The sequence below is a fragment of the Stigmatopora nigra genome, chromosome 7 (genome assembly GCF_051989575.1).
Source record: "Stigmatopora nigra isolate UIUO_SnigA chromosome 7, RoL_Snig_1.1, whole genome shotgun sequence".
NCBI classification, from domain to species: Eukaryota; Metazoa; Chordata; class Actinopteri; order Syngnathiformes; family Syngnathidae; genus Stigmatopora; species Stigmatopora nigra.
The window spans coordinates 13,260,683-13,285,331 of NC_135514.1; the positions used below are offsets into that span (position 1 = coordinate 13,260,683).

Here is a 24,649-nt window from a genome sequence, read left to right on the forward strand (position 1 = left end):
ATGTGACTGTTTTTTTTAGAGAAGAAAAATCCACCGCAAAGGGGCAAAGGTGCCCACCATTAATCAGAAAAACCTCTTAAAAAACATTCCACACGGGGGGAAGCCCAAAATACGAACCCCGTGTGCCAACCACGTAAACAACTTGATTGGACTTTTGCGACTAGGGCGGCAAGAGTGACAGCCGGCCGGGCGGGACGCGACACGCCGTTCCCAGAGGTCGGCCCGTCGTCCGCTGGCGTGTCATTTTGAAATGGAAAAAAAAATTGAGACGGGAAGAAGCAAAAGCAAAACCATGTGTGCCTTTTTTTTCCAAAAGCTTTTCCATTCACTGCTGATAGTCGCCATTACTGTCAATTAGTTGTTGGAACATGACTAATAACGACACGTTATGTAAGCCCGGGCTGGCTCGCCACACGGCGGTCCCAAATCAAATTAATTTAAAAGAATATATGTGATATTCCCGAAACTAGTTTTAAATAATGTTATTATGTCTTCAAACATTTTTTTTTCTAGACAATTGTAACGCTTTTTCCGTCTAACGCAGTTCTAGTGTTTGGCCACTGGGTGGCAACACTCAATAAACGAGACGTTGTTTTTTTTTTTTTTTACTTTAAAGCGGAAGTTCATAATCCAATTGAATGGAGCACGAGCAACACGATTTCCCTGTTGCTGATATTTCGTCTAATAACAGGTTTGTTTTATATTTTATTTATGAGATCAACGTTAGAAGTATAAACGGGTTGGATGTGATGTCTATTTATTATACTAAATGAATTTTAGCCTGGTTTAAGTACTCCTGTAAAATGTTTGTTAGCGCAGCTAGCTCTGAGCTAAACGGAAGTTGGTAACATCATTAATTTAACATTTTGTGGGTCCTGTGTGTTTGTAACTTATTTTAATTTAGGCAATTACGTGAACTATAGTGAAATGAGTGTGCTTTAAGTTCAGAGTTTGGCCATTAATAGCAATGCTAACGTAGTTAGCAGGTTCAGGCTTATATGTAGCCAACTAATGGCAATGTTAACGTAGATACCAGGTTGAGGCCTACACATAGTAGAGTCCTGTTTGCGGAGTTAGTTCAATTTAACTACGTGTCAAAATGGCGTCTAGGCGCCATTTTAGGGCAAATGTTTCTATACTGTTTACATATTGCTGAATCTTTGTGTGAATGTTGTTTTAACTGTTAGAGACTTATTCTCTTATTAAGCGTCCTCATAAGGAATGTAAAATATTTGGACTAAAAGTTTCAGCTAACATAATTATGTCAATTAGGTAAATGACTACAGTAGAAATGTGAAATGACTAAGTACATGTTTTGATGATTAAAATGTGTAATGTTTATTTTGTTAAATGTGTTCACAGGAACCTAAACAAGACTGAAAATGCGTATATTGAGTGAAGATGGCAAAATAACTATTTTGAGGCAAGAAATAGTCAAAATTGCTGGTAGGTTTTGTATTTTAACTAATACAATATTTTTGTATGACGCTATCTGGGCTAGCAAAAGCCTTTTTTCCAGTTTCCATGTCATTGTTAACAACTCTTCATTGGTAACTCATGATTTGTTACTTGGTTAAAGCAGTTTTCAGTAAAATGTTTTAATGAAAGCAACTTTGGCAGCCCCACTTATTGTCTAAAAAAGTTAAAGAAAAAAATCAATTTGTTTTCCCCATGTTGTATTACTATAAAGTCGCTCAAAAACAAATTATAAAACAAATCCCAATGACTCGATTCATCATGACGGCCCAAAAAAGCTAAAAAAAAATAAAAAAATAGTTTATTTATTTTAGTTTATTAATTTTTCCCATAGCACCCGAACTAAATCAAACGACAACAACAACCTCCGCCAACGTTCCGGAAAAATATGTCTTCCTCAGAAGAGGTCATAAGATTTTCAATCAATGAAGTAACGGTTTGGCTTCCAGGACTGCCGCTGAGATCTCGACGCCGTCGCCCTTCAGATAAGAAAGGAAGGACGTCCAATAACAATGACGAAAGCACGTGGACGCCAACCCGCAGTGGACAACGTGAGGCGAGGACAAAAGAACTCAGGTGACAATTGTTCACATTGGGGCCGTGTTAACGCCGGGTCATTGTTCACGCCGGGTCGTTTACCAAGGTGACTCAAGTGGTGATTGATAATAGCGCACTTATAATAGAATGGTGGTAATAGGGCAGCGCCGTAATGGAGCCTCATCTTGATTCACTGCCTTGCGTCGTGGGTTTCGCCGGCACAGCGTTGAATCTCAAACACCCGCTTTTGACCCGGAGGGGGTGTCGCGGTAGGGGGACGTCAAGGTCGACCGCTGGACGAATGGACACGCTCTGATACAGTCAACCTTTTTGTCCGGTGTTTTGTTTGACATTTTAAACTGGTCTTGCTTGATTTGAGACCATTTTCTTGGTAGACTTTATTCTTTTTTCTGTATTAAGCACAAAAAAATAAACATTTACCGGCATTAATGGCAATTCAGTTCATTTGAAACTGGGTCTTATTGAGTGATCAACGGGGTACAAAATCAATACCCATTGGCTAACATTGACGTTTTTACGAACAAAAAAAATCTCCATTGGGGGTCTTTGTTCTTAATTAAAATCTCCCCGTCGAATCCCATTGAGTCATTGAGGTTAGAACTATGTTAGGCACTGCGGCTGTTTTAGTGTTGAATGAATGTCAGTCAATGTAATGGAAGACTACTATATAATTTAAATGAGACATTTTTCTGTCAATTTTAAAGACCACTATATCTGTCAATTACACAAAATAGAAAAAATTCATTCAATTCCCACAAAAAATGGCCCCAAATGCTCCCAAAAATGCTCCCAAAAATGCTCCCCAAGGACTCCCCAAAGACTCCCCATAGACTCCCCAAAGACTCCCCAAAGACTCCCCAAAGACTCCCCAAAGACTCCCCAAAGACTCCCCAAAGACTCCCCAAAGACTCCCCAAAGACTCTCCAAAGACTCCCCAAAGACTCCCCAAAGACTCCCCAAAGACTCCCCAAAGACTCCCCAAAGACTCCCCAAAGACTCCCCAAAGACTCCCCAAAGACTCCCCAAAGACTCCCCAAAGACCCCCCGAAGACCCCCCGAAGACCCCCCGAAGACCCCCCGAAGACCCCCCGAAGACCCCCCGAAGACCCCCCATAGACTCCCCAAAATGCTCCCAAATGAACAACAAGTGACCCCAGAAGGCCATCAAATCAAAGCCCTGAAATTAACTCAAATCAACAGCAAGTGACCTAACAGTATCTGGAAATAATGCAGAACTGCCCCTAAAATCAATAGGAACTGACCCAAAACTGCCTCAAAACAACTAGAAAAGCCCCCAAATCAATAGAAACTATCTTAGTTGTTACCGACCATCACAGCAAGGCTACCATAGCAATTTCTCTCCAAATCACATTTTCTAGTAATTATTATTACTCAGTCAGTTTTCAGTGCACGCTGTAATGAAGCGATTTAAAAATGAAGCATCACATGGCCCAATATCCGTAAAGACAAATTACGCGTTGATTCCAGGACTCATTACACGTGAATTTTGTGGTATTTATATCCGAAAACAACACTCGTCATCTACAGAGGGCGGGTCTGGAATGTAATTCCCCCCCGGCTAGTTAACACGGGTTCTCAGTGGAGTTAACGTCTTGACTTGTTGCTGTTATCTGATGGTCGAATTGAGATCCAAACAACTGACTTTTCTAGCATCGGGCCCTCACGGGACATGTCAACCTTTTGATACCTGAAGAGCAGCAGTCTTTTAAAAAAAATGCTGCTTTTTATTTTTACAGCGTGGCTTCGCGGCCTCGTTCACTTGTCGTTGTTTAGCGATTGTTTTCCTCGCGGCCTCCGTTTTATGTCCACGCTCGTAAACGTTGCCAAGCGGTCGACTCTCGCTCCAGCCAGAAGGTTTGGAGCGTAAAAGATGAATCCCCCTCCAGACTGGACTTTTTTTTTTTATCACTCGGTGTGGTCCTTTTTGGATTTAATAGACATCTTTTTATTATGGTTAAAAAAGAACGCCTCTCACGTAGCTTTATAATAGTGTATAACTCAATTTTAAAATAAGTGCTCTGTGATTAGAAGTGAGCAAATGTGTTGTATACACAGGTAAAATAGTAAAAATATAACAATTCAATTCTGTTTCTACTTATTCCAACTTGTCAACAAGGGCTGGCTCTAGAGGTGACTGTGTAGTTTCCTTAAAAAACAGTGCTAAATTACCCAAAGCTATTTCTTTGCAGCTTCAAAATAATGTTAAATATGCAGATGCCACCTTAGTTTACAAAATATTCCAACACAAAGCTCTTCCACTAGAAGATTTTGCAACAAAAAATCCAACATCAACAATGGCTGGCTCTAGAGGTGACTGTGTAGTTCTCTTTAAAAGATAGCTAAATTAGCCAATGCACTTCTCTGCACCTTCAAAATAATGTTAAATATGCAGATGCCACCTTAGTTTACAAAATATTCCAGCACAAAGCTCCTCCACTGCAAGATTTTGTACCAAAAAAATCCAACACATCAACAATGGCTGGCTCTAGAGGTGACTGTGTAGTTCCCTTCAAAAAACAGTGCTAAATTAGCCAAAGCTACTTCTCTCTTCATACCTGTAACTCAATTAACATAGCTGAACTTCTGTCTCTGAACCTCTTGGCCAATCATCTTAAAGCCTGGCCATTAGACGAACAAAATTTCTACCAAAACGCTCCCTAAAATCTTGTCCAACATCAACGCATGACCATTGAATTCTGCTTTTTGTCAGTTTTAATGTTTCTACATCAGGAAGCAAAGGGGATCAAAATCAAACGGTAAGTCCAAAAAATTGTGGAGTATCAAATTCAATTCAAAGATGAAAATATGTGTGCACGTCTGCATTTTTTTGGTACCTTTTATAAATCAACAAAGTGTCGTTTTCTCTCGAAAAAACGGCCGCCAAGGCCGCTGTGTAGAAGTGATCTTTTTCATGGTGTTCACGGCTTGTCAGATAAGTGACGGTGATTCATCGCTTCTGGCTTCTTTACTGTTGATCAAAGACAGGACTTATCTAAGCTCATTTCCTTCGCCTTGTTGAACTCAGTTCACGTGTTTAAGATTTTGGCTGATTTCAGAAAATGCGGGGAATACCGGATCGAAAAAAAATGCATTATTGAGGGCCAGTTTGCCTTAGGTCACTCATATATTTTGACTTTTGTGGACTAAACATTGGTTGCCTTGGCCAAAATGGAGCTCTAAAGTTGCCCAGAGGATTTAATAAAAACAAAAACATAAGAAGAAACAAGTTGGATCATGACTGAAACTCAAGAAAACAAGATGGAACCTCATCTCTAAAGGACATATCAGAAAAACAAATCTGGCATACTGTGGACAGAACCCTTAAGTGCTTCTGAGTCTCTGGAATTCGGCACCCCCTGCTCCCCTACGGCTTGTTTTTCAGATAACCTCATTGACCGTGAGAAATCTTCAAAATACGACCAGTCACGGTGAAGATGAGAAACCTAATTGGCCATGATGAACCTAACTGAACTCCATATTGGAAGTCATCTGCAGTGCGTTGTTTAGTTTAGTCTCTCTTGTCTTTGTTTGCTGCTTAGCGAATTAGCTGTTGACATAGAGCCAATGTAATCAAACTTTTATTGAGCTGTTTGCTGTAAGCGCCCCCCTCCCACGCGTTGGGGGGCTTCATTTCACAATCTGGGGAAAACCTCTACGTACCGTGAGAAATTTGAAGGAGCTCCCAGCATTTGTTGTAAACCATGTAGTGCGCCTTTGAGACCAAGGGACGAAGCTGAGGCTCCTCCCCCTTCGACGCCTGTCATGGCTATCCTGATGGAGTGTGAGAAAAAACAATAAGGTCGGACTATGTTTGGGTGTTCGTAATGTAAACGTTGCATTAAAGGGTAGTCTGGCATTTTTCTAGAGTGTATGAAGGCAGTCAGGATAGTTAACGGGGTGCTTAAGGAATTTGAAACTCCAAATGCCATTGAAACAGTGGTGGAACTCATTTGAACAGGATTTGGGGGTAAATAAATAAATAGTACCATATTTTCACGACTAAGGTGCACTTAAAAGTTTTAAATTTTCTCCAAAATAGACAGTGTGCCTTATAATCCAGTGCGCCTTATCTATGGAAAAAACTGAAACCAAAAACGAAGAACCACCACTGTCGGATATTAAAAAAACACAAACGCCTGATCTTAAGCAATACTGTTAAATATGCAGATGCCATCTTACTTTACAAAATCTTCCATCATATAGCTCCTCCCCCACTGCAAGATTTTATACAAAAAACATCAACAATGGCTGGCTCTAGAGGTGACTGTGGTGTAGTGAGTGCTTCATACCTGGAAGTCAATAGCAATTACCCTATTTTCACGACTATAAGGCGCACTTAAAAGTCTTAAATTTTCTCCAAAATAGACTTATTATACAGTGCACCTTATATATGGAAAAATGTAATTCATTGAGGGTGCGCCTTATAGTCGTGAAAATACGGTAATAGATAAATAACTGGGCAACTTAATAAATAAGTAGTATAAGTAGTAGTAATAAGTCTTGATTAGGTCTTAGGTTCCTAACATGAGTTGAGTATGGTGACAGATCTTGGGAAGAAACTGTTCTTGAGTCTGTTTGTCTTGGCTGTTATGGTTCTGTAGCGCCTACCAGAAGGGCAGCTGGTTGAAATGTTGGAAACCAGAGTGTGAATTGAGAATTTATAATGCTCTCTGCCCTTCAAAGGGAACAGGATTTGGAGATGCTGGACAGGGTAGGTAGGAGAAAATTGATGATCTTTTAGCCTGTATTGATCACCCACTCCAGTCTTTTCAGGTCAAGTGACCCTTTACTACTAAGCAGGCTGTCAGGTTCATTAATAATTACCTTCGTCCGTAATTATCAATAACTGCAGGAAGACATCTTATTCAATTATTGACATTTAATTAAATAGAAATGGATACAACAGATAGCCTCCGGAAGGGAGAGTTACAGCAAGTGTCCCTTACAACTTCCGAACGTCTCCTCGAACAGACGTTTTCGTCCCATTCTTATGGTCACAAGTTACAGAGTTGTTGATCATTCCATCACGTATGAGTAAAAACAACATCTGGGACTACAATAACAATCAAAGTATTTTACTAATAACAAAAACAGGGACTAGACCTAACAACATTTAGATTAGAGTAATTATACAACCTCCTTGACCTAAGAATCATATAATATAATCATAATCATATAATCGTTACATACAGAAAAACCCGAAGTGTACGGTTACATAACGATAACAATATTCTTGTTATTGTCCGAATAGCCCTGTCCTCGTCACCAAGGGCCCACCAAATCTCAAGGACCCAGATTGGGTGGATTGTTTGTATAACCATCCTGGAACAGGCTGTCTAGGTTAAAGATGACTTGGTGTGACCTTAACACTTTTGAAAAACAGAAAGAGAATGATTTAACAAAGTAATGAATTAATACAGAGAAAAGAAAGAGAATGATTTAATAAAGAAATGAATTAATATAACTATTATAATAATAAAACAGAATAAACCCAACATTCCCCCGTTTTTATAAAATGTATGTTATTAGTCATTTCTTAGTAATCACTAAATGGTAATGTCGGGTGACTGCGATTTTATCCGCCTACTCCTTACTCCCATGGCTGGTCTGAAAGAGAAAAAACATAATTATATTCCTCCAATTGGTCCTCGGATTTACCGTACTCCTGGACCTCACTGCTTTCCCCAAACCGTCCCATAAGATACAACTCATGTACTTTAGAATTTGTAGGGGCAATTTCAGTAGTTATAAGTCGGCTTAGCAAGGAGCGCAAACAGGGGATACTACATCACCCACACAATGTTAGGATAGCGGTAATTGTGCCTATAGTCCAAATCTTTAGATTTTCCAAAGGTCTTATCCCACCAATCTGACAATGCGGACGTATCTACTCCAGAGTGCTTGCATATTGCGGTTCAGTGTTTGCAGGCCAGTAATGGCCCTGGTGAGAGATCCACTGGGTGACGCGTTGTTCGGTATGAAGGTGCAACATTGTTTTCCAAACATTGCAAACACGCCCCCTGTTTCAAGGATCATATCCACCGCTATGCGATTCTGGAACGCCATCAGACTGGTAGCTGCCAGTTGTTCCTTCATGGCCACAAATCCCTGTTCAGTATAATTTCCAAGTTTTGAACATTGTAATGTAAGTAATTTATTCTATCCACATTTTTGTTTGGGGTGATTAGAAGGAAGATAGACTCCCAACCTGCTGCGATCTGATTAGCCAGCTTATACTCATCTGGTACGCCCCGGGGGATGCCAATCGCATCAATGTATGTTGGATCTCCTTCCCTCCATGCCTCTCGACGATGTCGGGAGGGTCGACCCTTCCGAATTATGAGCCGCCAATTGTATCTCCTCCACTGTGGATGGAAAAACAGACATCGGTAAGAGCAGTGAGACCAAAGTACCTAGTCCTGCCGCGTGTCGGCAGGAGTCGTATAATTTATCTACCACCCCGCCACCATAGGCCAGAACGTGGTATCAGGGGTGTAGTTTGTTTTAGAACGCCGGTACACCACGTCTCATTTATCGCCCCCAGCTTCAGACCATGCCCTGTAAGGTTTAAGCAGGTAAAATGATTAAACAGTGGAAAAATTGACTTCCTATTTACTGCGTAACAAGATAAACACTGTTTCAATATTTTTTTTCTTTCTTGCCAAGTAGGACACGTTTTTTCATTTGTAAAAACACTTTTCCCCAAAAGAATGGTGATTGAGGGAGTTGTTAGACCCCATCGTATTTTCTCTTGTCTGGTAGGTTATCCTAATCCTTTGTAAGATGGTTTAGTCTCAATTGAAACCATATGGAGACGTCAAACCCAATATAAAAGAGTTCCCTATAGTTTTATGGTATTGCTTGCTGAGCAATAATCTTTTCAATTAATATTGGTGTTTCCCGTATCTTATTAAGTCAGAAAGTTTATCTTACCCGTCCCCTCAATGTTTCAATTGAGACCACCCTTTTACCAAAGTAGCTCCACATAGTGCTTGCCTTCTTTACACTCCATTAACAGCGCCCAATTATCCCCCGTTTGGGAAATCCCTGTTTCAGAAATAAATTTCACAGGTTAATATGTCAGTCCAAGCTTTCCAATCTTGACCAATTTCTGCAACAAGGCTTTTCCCAATCTTTAATTTTTTGCTGTTAATGTACCACACATATTTCCCACCATCTCTTTTTGTATGGCAACCGGGACGTCGCCGAGTCCAAATATATATTTTCAATGTGGAAATTTGATTTAGTAGGTAATGTTAATTAAATGTAAATGTGTATGTTTCTCGGTTTACCCTCCCGTAAGAAGGTGTATCCTCAATTGAAACGCCTCCGCCTTTTTCTCCAACTGGAGAAAACAACCCTACTGTGGAAAGGAATAGAATCACAATCATCATTAATCTCATTGCCCCAAAAGCAATAATTGTTTTCAACATGACTTTTTGTCTTTGTTTAGGGAGTTTTCCTCTTGAAACGTTTCAATTTAGACAACCTTCTTACTGTGGGAAAGGTGCATCCGTGTCCCCTTTCAGTAACAAGGACCCTCCCACTTTGCGTTGCTCCGATGTTTCTTCTTTTATGCTGCTTATCAGCATCCAGTCTTCAAGAATCACCGTCGCTTCGTCCGTTTCCTGTTGAGAAGCAAAATCTCCCTCTGATAGTCTAAATTTGGTGTGTGCGTTTTTTTTTTTTTTTCTCTCTGATAGATTCGCCTCATCATCCAATTGTCATTGTGTAGTGAATAATAACAATTTGTAAGGTCTACCAAACAGGACTTCATATAAGGTCCGCCAATTGTGGATGGTAGACAACTATTATATTAACAAAATGGGAGCCATTATCACTATAAATAGTTTCTGGAATTCCATATCATGGAATGATATCAATATGATCTAATAAAAATAAAATAAAATCTATATGTATTTTTTGAAATGGATATGTGGGTATGCATATAGATTTAAACCCTAAGCCTTGTAGTGCCGTTGTAGCAAGGCCACCTCCCCCTTGTCGAGACATAGGTCTTCCCTTGACTCAAGCCCAAATTATTTTCTTTATTGATCTTTTATTGATAGATTATGTCTCGGTGGTCTGCCAATCAAAAAACACAAAAAGACAAACTATCATTCACGCTCACACTCATAAACAGAAGAATTTAGTGTGTTCAACCAGTCTAGCATCCATAATTTCATTTTGTGGGAGTAAACTGGAGTACCCGGAGAAAATCCACAAATTCATTGAGGACGCCATGAATACCCCACATTCCGGAAGGTCTGGAACCACCCCGCATTCATTAGTAGATCCTTTAATATACACACCCCCACTCTAGCATTTTAACCGTTTGTAAAAAATTACCTTCAAGTTTCACACAAAGTTATATCCTTTTTAATGCTATCCGTTTACCTGTTTGTTCCCCGAATTGAGGTGGGAATAGTTTCACATCTAAAGTTTTTATTTTTTACAGCCGCCATGACCTAATGGCTCCCTATCAGGTTTTTTGGAAAATCCCAATTCCCTCTAATAGCATGCCAATCACCTTTTAATGCGGCCATCCAATTTTGTTTCTACTTGTTTCAGGTGATAAGATAATCTCCCCCATTTGTAAAACTAATTCATCCACGCCTATTTTATACAACATGACGCCTATGGCCTTTATTACGTCGCCTTGACTCCAAATTCTATGAACCAAGATAACACGCCTAATTTGTAAGCGAATTTCGCCCATCCCATTTTGTTCATAGACAACCCATCTACCTAAAGCGTCACTTGTTTCAAAACATGAAAGGCCCCACTAGAATTCGTGCATCCAGCCAAATAGAGCCTATTTACACATTTGTCTCAAACTTGTTTTAGATATGGGGTCCCCAATTTCCCAAAATTTCCCAGAATTTATGTACTACCACATCCTGTCAAAAACCCAAAACGACTAACATAACCTGTTTCTAAGCCAGATTCTGGAATTTGGAGAATTTCTCCTTTCCCTCCCTTATCTAAGCTTGTTATTGTCACTCGTTATCACTGTAACATTCAGGCGTATTAACCCCATCGTTGCTAAAGTTCTAACCAATTTGCATGCCCTTAAAGCCGTAAAAGCAACGTTATTTGGTTGTATCAATTGACCAATGCTTATCCAATCCGTAATATCCTTAAAGTCATCAATATGACCTGTGACAAAGCATATTTCCTCCTGCCAGGACAACAGACAATGTTCTTTCAAGTGCACTTTGAAAAACATTCCATGTTACTCCATTCTTAGGGAAAATATGCTCATCCTAAACCAATTATTTTATTTACAATTCACCTAATTATTTGGATGAATGCCATGAATTTTATCATGCCACTATTGCATTGTAAATTTCCCATCTGATGTCGTTAACAGCCAAATAATTCAATACCTACTATACTTTGTAAATCACCTCATATGATGTTTACTTAAGACACGAGTCATTTCCCATAGCCTGTTACCAAAACAAAAATCTACAACAATTAAATGAGACAAATCAACCTTTTGTTAGACAATTCCTAATTACAAACTTTAATGTTTTAAAAACCTTATCGTCACCAATATACCATAATATTGTAAATTTTGTCATCCTGGCCTTTTTTTCTTTTAAACAGCCAACCTCCTGGATTAAAGTATTTTGAATAATCAAAAAATTCTGAAATAGTATTAATATTATTTTATCCTCCAAAAGCTAGTTTCCTTTAACTAAGAGCCCTTTGAAATCCACAATTGCTCAAAAATGACTATTTTGGTCTATTTCCCAAATCCAAAGCTTTTTACCAAATCAACCTTTTACTAAACAGATTTTCTATCCTCTTAATACATTTCATTTTAAAACCCAAAATATCAATGCGAAAGCATTCGCATAACCTTGCATTTCTTGCAGCCCATGTATTGTTCTTATTCTGAAAAGTCCAAACAGAAAACGCAATTAGCCGTTAACTATGACCTCCACTCTTGCTGCGAAAACAGCATTGTTATCTTATGTTTACAAACCAGCTTTTTCCCTGTGCCCAAATACAACGCTTTTTAGAGAAGACAACCATTAAAACGTCAAATTAACCCCTCTTCCGATATTCAACTACATAACAATATTTTTCCAAGACCCCATATATCCAGAATATGTATGCTGCAAGCACAACAATATGGCAAAAACCCATTTTCTGCCCTCAAGTTTGCTTCAGCACCCCCAAGGCCAATTATTATTATTATAATGTCTTCACGGAAAGGATCACAAAATTTTAGTCGTTTACACGGTCCGAACGCTCCCGAAAGCCCAACACAGTTAAATCGTCTGCCCCGCGGCCCACATGTTTCACTCCCATCTAATCAGCAGCCGCTGCACCAGAAACGCTTCCCCCGCAGTCGACACATTTTTTGGCAAGTCTAGAGCATAATAAAAACACAGGTGACATTCCCTGCTAAAATTTAAATGATCATTTTGTATATATTCTTTTGTCTTTTTAAACACCATCTTCCCGCTAGCGGACGGGATCAAAAACCAAGCTGCAATAAGCCATCACATTGCTGTAAATTGACAGTACATATAGGTTATATTAACAAAGCACCACCAGCACTTGGAAATAACCATTCTAATTGTTGTTATATAAGCCCAAGCATCACAAAAAAACCCAATTTATTGTAATCACAAAACGTCATACCCGGATTAACCAAATCAAATACCAGTGTCCCCATTAATTTTCTAGCTCCCTTTATTTTTGTTAAACTTCCTCCGCGCCCGTCACCTATCTCGGTAAATATTTTCCCCGTCAGCCGAGGAGGCCCCGCTATTTTTCCTTACCAAACAGTACTTTCCCGCCGCCACGGTCTTAAATATATCCCCGTTATCCGAGGGAGCCCCCACTATTTTCCCAAAATAGTATTTTTTAACTTCTCCCCGGCCTTATTTCGCCATTAGTGTCTGTGGAACAAGCTGTTACACTTTTATCCACTCACATATTATTTATATATGTATATTACCTCCATTAGTGTCTGTGGAACAAGCTGTTACACTTTTATCCACTCACATATTATTTATATATGTATATTACCTCTATGCATTAGTGCATATATTATCCTGCATTTTATGCATTTTAAGCTGGCCAGCAAACCCATATTTATTTATCCATAAATATAGCTGTGTAATATTTTTAAAGCGCTTTGTCTTTCCAATTTTTTTTCCAATCCTTACAAGTTAGACGTATTTTTTGGATCGTCATCCAAACCCGCCTTACAACACGTGTTTCCCATATTTTACTTTTTTGTAGTGAGTTCGTGTGCCTCACAGAGTTAACTTTATTATATCTATTTTTATTATTATCACTCCTTCGACTGTATTTCCTAGGCTTATCTTAATTTTACTGCAGAAACCACACAAACAACATACAACGTATATTCGTGCCTACCCTTTAGACACAGGACACTCCCCGGCCCCAATATTGTACCTCTAGTACAATACATTCGTGCCTACCCCTGAGACACAGGACACTTTCCAGCAAAGTGCCCCACCGTACCTGCCATTGACTAGTATAAACACAGGGTTTTATCGCCGTCACCCAGGACGCGAAACCAGCCCAACAATGGGCCTCACATACAATGTCCCTTTAACGCATTTGTAAACACCTTCACAACATGCAGACATTAATGTGGACTTACCCGAGATCCATCAGATGTCTCCCTCCAGCAGGAAAAGTCTTCAACCGCCGAGAATCCAGGCGCCCCCGTCGAAAACTCCGGCCCACCAAGGGTTTTGAAGACGCCGTGCGCACGGTCACTTACCAGATGTCGAACAGCAGCGCCTGGGTTCTCGCTCCGGTATATTGACCTCCATGGCTCGAAGGACCAAAATGTCAGGTTCATTAATAATTACCTTCGTCCGTAATTATCAATAACTGCAGGAAGACATCTTATTCAATTATTGACATTTAATTAAATAGAAATGGATACAACAGATAGCCTCCGGAAGGGAGAGTTACAGCAAGTGTCCCTTACAACTTCCGAACGTCTCCTCGAACAGACGTTTTCGTCCCATTCTTATGGTCACAAGTTACAGAGTTGTTGATCATTCCATCACGTATGAGTAAAAACAACATCTGGGACTACAATAACAATCAAAGTATTTTACTAATAACAAAAACAGGGACTAGACCTAACAACATTTAGATTAGAGTAATTATACAACCTCCTTGACCTAAGAATCATATAATATAATCATAATCATATAATCGTTACATACAGAAAAACCCGAAGTGTACGGTTACATAACGATAACAATATTCTTGTTATTGTCCGAATAGCCCTGTCCTCGTCACCAAGGGCCCACCAAATCTCAAGGACCCAGATTGGGTGGATTGTTTGTATAACCATCCTGGAACAGGCTGTCTAGGTTAAAGATGACTTGGTGTGACCTTAACACTTTTGAAAAACAGAAAGAGAATGATTTAACAAAGTAATGAATTAATACAGAGAAAAGAAAGAGAATGATTTAATAAAGAAATGAATTAATATAACTATTATAATAATAAAACAGAATAAACCCAACACAGGCCTTTACAGATCATTGGCAAGTTGTGACTCCACCCCCTTTCGTACTACAAGCCCCTACTGACGACATACCGAGATACTTTAAGACTGGATTATTGCACTACACATCATTTTATATTTGTTTTTATTTTCATACTCTCTACTCAAGCAACCTCTAACCTTCAACTCCGCTTGAAGGATCTCCATCTTGTGTCTTGTTGTCAGGCGCTGACGTGGTGGAGTCCCTCGGGCAACTTCGTACTTCTCCACTTCATTCCCTCGAGGTCAAAACATTATTAACGAGGATCATATCAGCGAATAATCCCACTCGCCTTCCCCCCAATAATAATTAGCCGACTAACGAGAAGGATGAGCAGCCGCCGATTCTCGTCCGGAGCTGGAAAAACAAACGGAGCGGTAAATGGACGGGGGAAGTGAACACACACCCGCACATCTGGACGCTCAGGAAAGGGGAAAAGAAAATAAATGAGAAACATTGGAGCGAACTGTTATTAATTAGCAGAAGATGATGAGAAGGTTGAGGAGGACAACGGGGACGGCACACCGCCTCGTCTTTAGGAAAGACACGCCAGCTGTGGCCCAGTCACTCGGCGGGAATTCCAACAGATTTAAATCCACAGAAGATGTATTTGCTGTGAAGGATGTACAAAACTGGGAGGCATGTGGAGGAACCTCAAAATGGAATTATTAAGCATCCATCATAGGGTCGCTTTGTTTTGATTTGGAGTATTGCGAACCCCAGTTCATGGTTTAAAAAAAAAACCCTGCCAAATAGTGAGATCTTAATCCTTGTTCCAACCGTTGAATATGGTTTTTGTTGCTGCTCAGGTTGTACATCATGAGAATAGGAGACAAAAGTTCAACATTTGTGGACAGTTCCAGGATTTTGACTTCAAAATAGTTCAATAATAAAGCCTTCACTTTTGGTATTTTTTAAAACGTTGTCATCAATAATATGTAATAAACTATTGAAGTCTTGATTGGCTCATATTCATGTTTCAATGGTAATATTTTTTAGTGACTATTTTTGACATCCATATTTGCTATAATTCCAGTAACTACTGATGTTAGCTTTTTATCACAACCACTATTATCCCCTTTTTATTGATTATTGATTGACTTGTGCCTGCCATTTCTCGTGCTAGGGCGCTTCCATCTTGGAACCAGACCTCTATGCACTTCCTGGTTATACTGATCACATGACTCCCTTTCTAAATGTGTCTACATGCAGGTAACACCATTTTAAAATGTGCAATCCAGTAATTGATGTATACAGTATCTCAGAAATACTACATGCAATAATTTATCTTAAGATTTTCCCTTCAAAGTAACCCATTTGTACTCATTAATACTACTGAATATTGCAATAAGGCCATTTTAAGAGTATGGTTTATACGCGGATGCGGCTTATATGCGAGAAAATACAGAATTTGCTCTTTAGACAATTTATTTTATTCAAAAACTGTCTGTTTTAAATTTTTTCTTAATGTGGATTCTTTAAAATACTAAGGGTGCAATGCCAAATGACCTTCACCTCCCAAAATACTCGACACTTTGTCACTGACACGTTACAAAAACAGCAAAGGAGAAAACCAAAACAATCGTGCTCATTGTCGCTCCGCCGCTTTTCAGAGCACTGCTACGGAATCGGGTCAGCGAGCTTGACAAACGACCGGCGTTGAAGCGGCGCGGCACGGCGCTACGCTGACCCGCAGGTCCAACCCGGGCCCTTTCCATTCCGCTCGGTCCCACGCGGATAATATCGCCATCCTACTCGTCATTAATTACCATCTTTCTATCAATATGTAATTATCCGATCTGTCTGCGGGAGCGCCCCCCCGAGATGAAGCCCTTCAACGGCCTATAAAGCCACCGAGTAGCGATGAAGTCTGCGCTCCAGCATTTAGACGGGGTCATCATCGTCATTGTCCGCTATTCTCTTGGCGGGTTGTTATTAATTTGCATTAACGACCTGCGTGGGAAAATAAAAACATCATGGCGAGATGGAATACGTTGCGGCCTACCAAGCCTTGATGTATATTAGCCATTTCGCCGTGACCGGACGTTTGGTCGCCCGGACGTTTGGTCCCCGAAGACGTTTGGTCGCCCGGACGTTTGGTCCCCGAAGACGTTTGGTCCCCGAAGACGTTTGGTCCCCGAAGACGTTTGGTCGCCCGGACGTTTGGTCGCCCGGACGTTTGGTCCCCGAAGACGTTTGGTCGACCGAAGACGTTTGGTCGACCGAAGACGTTTGGTCCCCGAAGACGTTTGGTCCCCGAAGACGTTTGGTCCCCGAAGACGTTTGGTCCCCGAAGACGTTTGGTCGCCCGAAGACGTTTGGTCGCCCGAAGACGTTTGGTCGCCCGGGCGTTTGGTCGCCCGGGCGTTTGGTCGCCCGGGCGTTTGGTCGCCCGGGCGTTTGGTCGCCCGGGCGTTTGGTCCCCGAAGACGTTTGGTCCCCGAAGACGTTTGGTCCCCGAAGACGTTTGGTCCCCGAAGACGTTTGGTCCCCGAAGACGTTTGGTCCCCGAAGACGTTTGGTCCCCGGTCAAATGTACTTCGATACTAAACAGTACTTGGATATTAAACAGTACTTGGAGCACCCATTTTGCGAATTCGCTGGATTTTTAGTGCTTCGTGCGTTCACTCAAAGAATCGAAAACAAAAAGCACAATTTTAATGAGCAGGCTTCAAAGTCCAAATACATGAGTATTTAAATCTACATGTAAATACTACAACGCTATTTTTTGACTTTCCCATGTGACTCCCTTGGGTCCCTCTCATGTGCCTTTTGGGTGGATAAACACCGACTAAAATGCTATCACTGATAGCACTCACTGCGTTGACACGATTTGTTGGCAAAAGCAGCGTGAAAATGCCGTTTTATCAACAGTGCGCCTTCGCACTCTGATTATCGTGCAAAAAAAGATAAGCAAGTCGTCAGATAGTACACACAATAAAAGTCTCAAGCGGGAAGGGACCGACCGGAATGTTTTGTTATTCCTCTGACGTTCCAATGTTTTCTGTTATGTTGCAACTCTGCATTCTCTGTCTTCCATAGGGAGCTTCAAAATATAAATAAAATGTCCAAATGGCTTATAAATACGGCGCATTTTCTAATAAAATTCTGTGCATGTTTAGAAAAAGGTCCTTGCTGTTGGCCCAATACCGAAATGTTTGGAAATACAGCCCCTGAAGCCTGTTGAAACCGTTGATCACTGCATTTATATTTAACAAGTATACTTAACGTATTGGAGGAAAACATTAGTCATTTAAAAAAAGTGGGACCGTATGTTCTCGTATATTAGCCGGCTCCGCGAATAAGCCGTAGCCTTAAAATGGCCTTAAAATGGTTGAATTTTACAATTTCTCTCATGAAAGAGTCTCAATTTTCGCCTACATATTCATGGTTTTAATAGAGTACAAATGTGTTACTTTGAAGGGAAAATCTTTAGAAAAATCGCATGTGGTATTTCTGAGATACTGTTTATGAATTGCTAGGTAGGACATTGCTAAAGCATGTTGTTTGCATGTAGACAAATTCAAAAAGTAAGTCATGTGAGCAGTACAACCAGGAAGTGTGTTCATAGCGGTCTAAATTGTCATCCCTAAGTAAGATGGTGACACCCTGAGTGAGCAATGGAAGGCGCAAGTGTTTTTTTTTTCATGTTTTATGCAAGATAAGGTCATTTTTCCCATTGAATTGCATTTATAGATGTCAAAATACATTTTGTTAAGTGTTTAATCTGTTAAGTATTTCTATTTCTCAATTTTGAAATATTCAGCCGTATCGGCCATATTGTCTTGCTTTATGGTGTTTCGTCCTTGTCAAGTCTAATATATGTGCATGTAAGCCGTACCCTTGATTCTGTCATCATTTTTTTTCGACAAATACGGCCTATATGGAACTTATGGAATGATATTTAATACTTGTTGGGATGATTCCCAAATATTTAATGAAAAAATATTCTTCCAAGTGGCCATTTTAATACATTGGCTTATTTCAAAGTGTCATTTATGGTTAAACCATTAGATTCTTTCTTGTGGCCTCCGAATTTGAACCTCAAGACAAAACCATGACAAATTGAGTCGTTTTTTTGGGAGTCGAGTTGTTTTCGGGAGTCGAGTTGTTTTCGGGAGTCGATTTTGTTTTCTTGGGAGTCGATTTTGTTTTCTTGGGAGTCGATTTTGTTTTTTTGGGAGTCGATTTTGTTTTTTTGGGTGTCGATTCGTTTCTTTGGGAGTCGATTCGTTTCTGTGGGAGTCGATTCGTTTCTGTGGGAGTCGATTCGTTTCTGTGGGAGTCGATTCGTTTTCTTGGGAGTCGACTCATTTTCTTGGGAGTCGACTCGTTTTCTTGGGAGTCGACTCGTTTTCTTGGGATTCGACTCGTTTTCTTGGGATTCGACTCGTTTCCTTGGGAGTCGAACATGGTAGCGTAATTGAAGTTGCCATAAAACCGCAAACTAACTTGTCATGTCCACAAGTTAATCACCCGACTCGCCATTTCTTTCAAACTCCGGCCCATTTATTCCCTTCACTTTGCACTCCGTTTGCAACTTTAATTACTTTTAGACCCAAATCACAACCATTATTTGTTCATTTATTTCCCCACCTCGAAGAAGCCCAGCCTGGCTCATAGGCTTATTTTTCCCGAGGAGAATAAAATGAACGCCAAGCAATTCCCGTCCGTCTTCCTCGCTGATCAAATTCGAGTCACACGTTCGAGTTTTATCGACGGCAAGCGGGATGACTCCTTGCTTTTTTTTTCTGGTATCGCCGCGGTTCCTTCATCCGCTAAGGATAATTTCTCTGCCATTGATTTGTTCTTTTGCACATTATTTCTCGGGCTGGAGGTGAGAAAGGGGACTCCAAATGGGAGGATGATTTATTTCTTTAAAGAACAAGAGCAGCAGAATGTTCCGCCACCGTCGCTGCTTACACTCACCGGGGAGCTTGTAAAGGGAATTTTCTCCTTGTGCGGTGATTTGCTCATGTCGTTCGTATAAGCCATCTTGTTTCTTGCTATAGTCGAGATTTTTTGGAGGGGTTAGCGTTTTTATACGGGCACTTTGAGAATTAGATTTGCATCAAAACGATGCTAGCTTTAATAGCTTCTTTGAGATGTTTGGGATTTTGATGTTAGCTAGCAGATTTCTGTCTAACAAATTTTTGAGGGTGTATTTTTTAGGTCAGATAACTAAATTGGATGCCTTTTGTCATCATTATACAGTTGTAATAAGATTAAAGCTTCACTATGAAGGGCACAAATATGTTACGTTTCTCGCATATAAGCCGTATTTGCAGCTAAAAAATTGACTGACTGAATCGAGGGTACGGCTTATATGCGCACAAATTAGACTTGATATGCACAAAATGCCATGACGCAAAAAATGCGGTTGATACGGTCATTTATTCCAGAAGAGAAAGGATAAACAGATAAAATTGTAAAAAAAAATTGGACTAATATTAAAACCATGAATATGGTGGTTAAAATTGTGAATCAGGGGGCGGCTTATACGAGAGAAATTGGAAAATTCAACGATTTTAAGGGGGAGGCTTATATGCGGATGCGGCTTATATGCAGATGCGGCTTATATGCGAGAAAATACAGTAATCGATAAAGTAGTAGTCAACATAATAATCGTGAACATAATTATTATTATGTTTACTGACAAGACTTTTTAGATCACATTTCAGGACATTTGACTAATTTTCTTCTAATGTATAATTAAGTACACGCAAAATTTAACAAAAATACTTTTCTAGGGGAACATTATTACATCTGTCTGTTTTTATCAATGTGTTTAAGATAAGTCAAGAGAGAAGGAAATGATTATCATCACCAATTCAAATGAATTGGACGTCTAGGAGTTCTATTACTTAGTTACTTATTACTTAGCGTAGCTTCATTTTATGTCTGTCAGGTCAAAGCTAAAATTTTAAGCGGCCATGTCAAACAACCCTTGTGTCCCGCAGAGCGTCTTCGTGTGTTTCTGCCGCGGTTAAGTAACTGGAATGTGCTAAACTGAAGTCATGCTGCGTTCATAAGTTGACAGGAAATTACATTTATTTCCCACTTGTACCCAGGACTTCCCTGCTAAGCTGTCACTAATTAGAGCAAAGTGACCAAAACTTTGCAGTGTTAAAAAAGGCTAAAGGACTATGTGAGAAAATACTTGAAATGATTTATTTGAAAGTGTGCTTAATAGACGCTAAGTAGAAGACGCGGCAGCCATTTTTTTCAATGGCTAACATCTACCAACCTCAACTTTAGTTGCAGGAATGGTGGGATACTTTCATATACTACAAATTTCAGGTCTGCAATGATGAATGAACAAATCGACAATTTATTGGTGATCAAATGAATGAAATCATATATACACACACACATATACACATAAACATACACATACACATTTACACATATATATACGTATATATACACATACGCTTATATACACATACGCATATATACACTAACACATTTACACATATATACGCGTATATACGCATATATACACACATACACATATATACATATATATATATATATATATATATATATATATATATATATATATATATATATATATATATATATATATATATATATATATATATATATATATATATATATATATATATATATATATATATATATATATATATATACACATATACACACATATATATACACATATACACACATATATATACACATATATACACATATATACGCATATATATACACATGTACACACATGCATATATACGCATATGTACACATACACATATATACATATATACACTTATATATATATATATATATATATATATATATATATATATATATATATATATATATATATATATATATATGTACACATGTATGTATATACATGTATACACATATATACACGTATACACATATATACATGTATACACATTTTTATATATATATATATATATATATATATATATATATATATATATATATGTATATATATATATATATATATATATATATATATATATATATACACACATATACATATACATTTATACACACACACACACACACACACACATATACACTTATATAAGCACACATGTCACTAATCAGTGATTTATTAACCCTCAAAATAATTGATTCGGATATCCTGGACTGTATATTTGTTTTTCTTGCTTTTATTTTATTCCCCTTTTCCACCTTTTTGCCTTCCCTTTTCCATCATAACGTGTTCTTGATGACCTGAAAATGTAATGTACCCGCTGTGATACAAATGAAGTATAACTTGAGTCATATTTAATATATATTCCGAGTACTTTTCCCTTGTAAGCACCATTGTTAGTTGGATTTTTGTAGCTGAACCTCTTTTGTTCCTGTCAGGCAGGCCAATATTCCAGACAAATGAGGTGTCTCGTTTCAAAACGTTTCCTTCGCCAGCAAGACGACTGCGATGAGGTCTCCGGGGGCACGAGGTGGAATTGTGGGGGTCCGCTAATGGATCGAGGAGCGCAGCGTCTCCGGAGCGATACCAGGTGAGTGTTCTCCTTCTCTATCTCAAAGTAAGAATGTATTTTTTTTTCCCTCGGATACGTCTCAAGTTTCCAATAAAAATATTATCATCAAGTGCATGACAGCTAAAATAGCATGTTTGAGTCTTGTAATTGGACAAAAATAATTGTACATTTGAGCTATAAAGAGATTAAATTTGATGTGAAAAATGTATATATTTGAGGTAAAAAAAATATAAATATTTGAGGTAAGAAAATATATATTTGAGGTAAAATAAATATATATTTGATCTAAAAAAATAGGATGTTACATTTTTGGCATAGAACCTTTATTTTTTTGCGCAGAATAAATGTAAATTTCAGGAATCTAGACATTAAATTTAATGTCATAATGGAATGTATAAATAACAGAAATTTGCTTTTAAATGAAGGTATGATTTATCAACTAAAAATTTTGTCTGAAATGTATATATATAATATATAGATGTTAAATGTATTCTTCAAAATATTAAAAATGCTCTAAAAACCAAAATTTAATTGTTAAAATTTGACGCTGCAAGTCAAAAATGAACTACGACCACCCGACTCCCTCTATGGCCACACCTTGAAACTACAGGCAAAATACAGTCAGCCATTAATAAACTCTTTCCCCACCACAAATGACAAAAAAACATCCAATCATTTGACTCTGGGGGGTGGGGGGCGTGGCTTCAACATGATCTTGTTTACATGCTAACATTCAAGCTAGTTCCATTAATCCATTAATTCTAATATGAAAAGGTTATAGAGCACATTTGTTGTACATTAGAGGAATACAAACGACTATAGAAACTGGAATTGCATATGTATATGTAAAAAAAAAAATCAGGAAAGTGTAAATAGGTTTCATTAGCTGAACATATTGTATACAATCAATTCTATGTAAATAGGATACATTAAACACAATGTAAATAATACGCATCGATTGAGCTGAGTGAGCATGTCACAGATGTGCTTTTTTCCCATGAGGCTTTGCAATCTCTATGCAGAGCGACATAGGGAGGGGGGGGGGGTGACAAATGAACCAGGCACCATCTTGTCATCTCCTATTTGTCAGGTGAGGGGCCGAGTGGGCCTCCCGTGCGTCCGCCGGGCTGGATTGTGTTGTATGATTCATATTTGCTGAACACCGACCGACCGACCGGCACGAAACCGAGAGGATAAAAAAAAAAAATGAAGGTGCCGTTAGCGACCCTTCGTTTGGTCATGCTGGACATGCTGGGTTATTAATGACCAACTGTATGTGTTGGGTTTATCCTTGACTTATTATTGGCGGCCATTGACATGGCTTGATGTCCAATTTGTTGGAAGAATGAGGCCATTCGGTAGAACCTTTGCGGTTGAATTAGTTTTTTTTAGTTAGTGTTATTTATTGTGTTTTTTCAGGTTTTTCAGTGTTATTTTTGACTTATTTTACATTTATTCATTCATTTTCCGAACTGCTTTGTCTTTACTTGGGGCATGGGGGGTGCTGGAGCCTATCCCAGCTGACTTCAGGCTAGACACCCTTAATCGGTGGCCAGCCAATCACAGGGCACGATGATATAAACAACCAATCACTCATAGTAGGGTCAATTTAAAGTGTCCATTCAGCCTACCATGCATGTTTTTGCAATGTGGGAGGAAACCGGAGTACCCGGAGAAAACCCACGCTGGCTCGGGGTGAACATGCAAACTCCACACAGATGGTCATGACCTGGATTTGAACCCAGGACCACAGAGCTGTGAGGCCAATGTGCTAACCACTTGAGCCCTTTCATTTCTATTCATTTTCAAGCTAGTGAATAAACTCCTACCTCAGAGACTTTTATGTTTGTCTTCATCAGTGGAGCTGAAATGTAGGCATATATTTCAATATTACATACTTTTTTGTTCGATTTAATACATAAATTAGTCAATATGGAGTCCTAAAAATAAATTAACTTAAAATTAAGAACTGCACAAGAATTTTAGCAACTTTTTTGCTATTTTTTTTGCACTTTTCTGCACAAGTTTGACTTCTAGGAAGATTTCAGAGTGCCTCATTGTTGGCTATAAGTGTGTGTACGCCTTTAAGAGAAGACAAAAAAAACTAAATAATGAATTTCCTTTATGAAAACGGCCCAAAAAGATCATCTAGTTGCTGTTATAGTGAGTATGTTGTACCATAGTAACAATAATACTGTAATTAATAATAATAATAATAATTTCCTTTTGAAAGTTGATTAATTGCAACAATAATCATAACAATTAACCACCCAGAAGCTTGATGAGATGCTGGAATCGTCATGATTCATTAATGAAGTGAGTTGTAACAAGACGGCTATAAAAAAAAAAAATACTTTATACCAAATGAGCTAGTAAAAATAATGGAAAATGTACTGCGGTTAACTTCTTTCATGCAGATGTTCTGCCTTCCTTTTCCAATTATTTTCATCTTTTTTTTTTTTTTGGTTTTCTGGCTTTTTTGCGCACGCAGAAAGGCTTGACCAAAAAAAAAAACTTAAAAAAAAA

At 38.8% G+C, this 24,649-nt stretch overlaps 1 protein-coding gene across 2 annotated transcripts in view; it reads left to right on the forward strand.

The window, feature by feature from the left end:
* Positions 1-615: 615 nt before the first annotated feature.
* The window catches only part of znf385d (zinc finger protein 385D), a 104,147-nt gene continuing 80,113 nt past the window's right edge, over positions 616-24,649 (forward strand). The window contains exons 1-4 of one of the 2 annotated variants that reach the window (XM_077720163.1): positions 616-691; positions 1,363-1,446; positions 1,926-2,052; positions 21,990-22,141. The gene's annotated coding sequence lies outside the window, so the exon portion shown is untranslated. The remainder of the gene's footprint in view (positions 692-1,362; positions 1,447-1,925; positions 2,053-21,989; positions 22,142-24,649) is intronic. The other variant, XM_077720164.1, reaches the window with a different exon arrangement.